At 41.3% G+C, this 3,913-nt stretch overlaps 1 long non-coding RNA gene across 1 annotated transcript; it reads right to left on the bottom strand.

Moving 5' to 3' along the window:
• Nucleotides 1-1,784: 1,784 nt before the first annotated feature.
• LOC134454703 (uncharacterized) lies at nucleotides 1,785-3,512 on the bottom strand. Its single transcript, XR_010035893.1, has 2 exons — nucleotides 3,252-3,512; nucleotides 1,785-2,148 (listed from the first exon to the last, which is right to left on the bottom strand). It is a non-coding gene; the product is annotated as an uncharacterized LOC134454703 (long non-coding RNA).
• Nucleotides 3,513-3,913: the final 401 nt, after the last annotated feature.

The following is a 3,913-nucleotide window of genomic DNA, read 5'->3' as shown; positions in this document are numbered from 1 at the left end:
TGTGCCGTGGGACCGTCCACCTATAAGTCATTCACTGTTAAGATGGGTTCAACCTTCGAATAACTTAAGAGGCAGAGTCTCTCTTGTTTACAATGCTTTATTACATAAGTCTACCGGACAGCTAGCAATAGAGAAAATATGGGACAGAGAACTCTCCACACACAATCAAGAACTGGATTGGGATGAAATATGGATGAATCTCTCTCACAGCTCAAAGAATCTAGCTCACCAGCTAATTCACTACAAAACTATCCATAGAGCTTACGCAACTCCTTACAGAAAGTTCCGAATGAACCGTGCCCCAAGCTCTGTCTGTAACATCTGTAATAATCTGCCTGGTACGTTCTTACATATGTTTTGGGAGTGTCCTATAATTGTAGATCTGTGGTCTAGCGTAGTAAAGGACCTCTCAAAACTGCTGGACATCAGCATCCCAAACACACCACACATTTGCCTCTTGAACGATTTCACCGATCTAGAGTATTCCATTATCCAACAGAGAATGATAATGACAGGCTTCACTGCCGCCAAAAAGGTGATTTTGCACTCATGGATTCACCCCCAAGTTCCACCTCGTAAACTATGGCTTAACTACTTGGATAACATTGTTAATTTAGAATATCACACAGCTAGAGTAAACAGAGCCATGCCTTCCACGTTGCAAAAATGGCAATCATTTCTTGTAAGAATTCAAGACTTAAACGGTCGAGCTCACCTTCAGTGAGTTTAGGTAGGTGTAAGTGATGCATGTTTTTTGTGTATTTTTTGCTCTCTCTTTCTTCTTCTTCTTCTTTACTCTTCTTAGCTGAGTGCTTTTTATTTCTTTTTGTCTTTTTTTCCCCCTGTAAATACCCGTGCAGACCCTTGGACTGAAATGATGTTCTCAAAGGAATATATGGACTGAAGGGACTATATGGACTATATGACTACTGTATATGCACCAGTGCTTGTTATGAATGTAACCGTCTACCCCCCCCCCCCCATAAAAGCAATAAAAAGTTGATCACAAAAAAAAAAGAATTTACACTGAAATACCCGGGGAAGATGACGGCATCTTATAGGCTTACAACATTTTGGTTTACTGACCAGTGAAAAATGCAGATTAGAGAGACTGCGCAAGTTTTTTTCCTCAAGCCATCCGCTTTTTAAATTATTAAAAAAAAACATGTGACTAATAACATTTTGAAGTGTTTCCATGCCATTTCTGCCTGTTCTGACTCACTTGTCTTTGAGTTTGAGAGCCTTATTGTGGATCATCAAGTTGTGTGCTTTAAATGGCAAGAAACACCTACCATCATATGTTCTTTCCACTAACTCCTGTCCTTCCTTGTGTTGCTTGTGGCCTTGAGATGACATTGCAAGATATATAATGTTGAATGGGGGAAAGTCCCACAAAAGTTGTTGTGCCTAGGCTGACTGCATATAACAGGGAAACTGAATTATTTTCTCCACGGATGGTGGGAATCAGGCCACAAGCACAAGTAGTGGACATGAGTTTGGATAATGGCGTGGATCCCTTCACTAGGCCCCCTGAAAACTTCTGTTGTGAATGATATTTCTATATTTGCTTTACCATAAAATGTATAATCTGTTCACAAATTGTCTGTTGTACTTACAGATGGCTCTCCTCTACAATGAAAATTCAAACGAACAACCGGCCCTACTACCTGCAGGAAGTGTACCTTTCTTCAAAATTGCCAAGACCAAGAAGGGATAGTGCATCAACCATCAAAAGATTAAGCCAACCTTTTGGTAAGTTTTCAAAAGAATGCATTCAATTCAACTCAATTTGACATAACATTTTTTATTGGCGTTACTTCAATAGCACATTAAGTCTACAAAATAGGAGAATTAGAATTCTAAACAATATGTGTGCTTTTTTCTGTATGTTTTGTGTGAAAAGGTTATGTTCATGTTCGTGGAACTCATTCTGGACAAGGTCTTTGGGAACCCTGCAAAGCAGACTGAGGCAATGTTGGCGTTGGTGCAGTTCACAGACGAGCCAGCCAGATAAAGAGGTCACAGCAAGCCTTGTGTTGAGGTTCATGCGTACTGCAGTCTGAATCCCCGGTGTAGTGTCCTTCGTCATCAAGGAACTCAGCATGGATATGCACGACAACACGGGAATCACTGTTGGACTTGAAGCAGCTGGAAAAAAAGAAAAGACAGTTGCAGAGATTGTTATTGCCGTCATTCTTTCACTACAATATTTGTCTTCAATAAATATGTTCCTATGGAATACTCTTGATGCTGTTGTAAATAAATGTTCACACTGCCTTGTCTGCATAATTGAATTAACAGCCCATGTGGGGGTGGGTGATCCTGCTATACAAGTTGTTACTCACTATTAAATTAAATCAAGTGTGCATCTCCTATTATAATGATCTGATAAAGATTAGAGATGGTAAAAGTTTCATCTTATTCACAGGTAGGCCCTACCTCTTTCTGAGGGCATTGACCACTGTATCAGTTTCCACACTAGCACCCACGCTTATTTATTATTATTATTATTATTTTTTTTTTTTAAAAAGGCAGTTCTATGATCGTGTTAGGTTTCTCGGGTAAACATGAGATAAGGCAGACACATTTCACAATGGAAACACTTTGGTGGCAACTCCTGGGTAAATGTGATGTCAACAGGTAAGCTGGATCATTTCACAAATGTATACAAGCGAGAATACATGGAAAAGGGAAGGCTGACTATTCCGGTGCAGACATCAGTGCACATATTTCCCCCAAACAGACTGGTCAACAGTGTACAGGTACTGTGGTGTGATCAAATGCGGGAAGCACAATGATAGACCTCCTTGGGGAAGCATCTCCGATACAAAACGATGTTTGAAGGGGGTAAAAACAAGTCTTGGGTTCTGAAAATTACCCGCCTCGTTCATTAATAACATTTATTTTACACTTGTAGCATCGTACCATAAATGAAGGACGTAGCATTAATGTACAGAACTAGTTCAACATGCTTTCCACACTGAGAAAGTTGCTGGGTTTCGAGACAGTGGAGTCGCGATGCCAGCAACGTACACACATAGCAAATGAGGTTGTGTAGAGTAGACTAATTATATGTAGGGCCTACTGTAAGTAAAAGAAGAATATTGTTTTTGATGTTCACTTGCAAGGTATTCTTCGCATGGTGAATACACTCGTTGCTGCTATAATAATTACCACCCAGTCACTGGCTACAACAGGGCTTTCAGACCTACCAAAAAATGCAAATTCCAGCCATAATATCTCAAACTCACCCTTCGGAGACGTCCTGCGCTGAAGTCCATGAGCAGGTAGCTCTCTACATGTTTCATCTTCGGGTCAAATGCGTCAATTCCCCCTGTTGCTTGACGTGCCGTTGTGAAGAGCTATAGCTACCAGTTAGCAGCTAACAAACAAACACAGCTTCGTCGCCACCACCCACATGAGCTTGGTCCCGCCCCCACTCCCCCTTGGGACACACCTCTCCCCTCCCTCCCACGCCTCCCTCCAAACTGACGCACTGGAGAAAGCGCTCAAATGAGTCCTTCTGCTAAGAGGTCAAATGGCGTGTTTCAGCTTTATACTGAGAAAGCCTGCGGATATAACATCCTGACACCCCCGCAAGCCAATACAAAGCACCACAGGACCATGCCATGGGACCTTTAACGGGAGCACTTGAGATTACTATGATCCAACTTGTCTTGAGCACCGTCGTAGCGCAACAAATCGTTATCGTAAACATAGCAAAGATAATTGGAAATTACCAAAAAAAAAATAGGCTACATTTTATAGACTTTGGCTATAGGCAAACCCGACTTCTCTACACTCGCCTCCAAAAGAGTTGTCGCCTATCCATCTGTTTGGAATAACAGCTAATAACCTGACTTTCAATTAATCACTTGGCTTCAGAAGTCACTCATATGAAAGCTACAACCCT

This window comes from Engraulis encrasicolus, chromosome 8, assembly GCF_034702125.1.
Source record: "Engraulis encrasicolus isolate BLACKSEA-1 chromosome 8, IST_EnEncr_1.0, whole genome shotgun sequence".
Lineage (NCBI taxonomy): Eukaryota > Metazoa > Chordata > Actinopteri > Clupeiformes > Engraulidae > Engraulis > Engraulis encrasicolus.
Note: the sequence above shows the minus strand (reverse complement) of the source record. Positions and strands in the feature narration are given on the sequence as shown.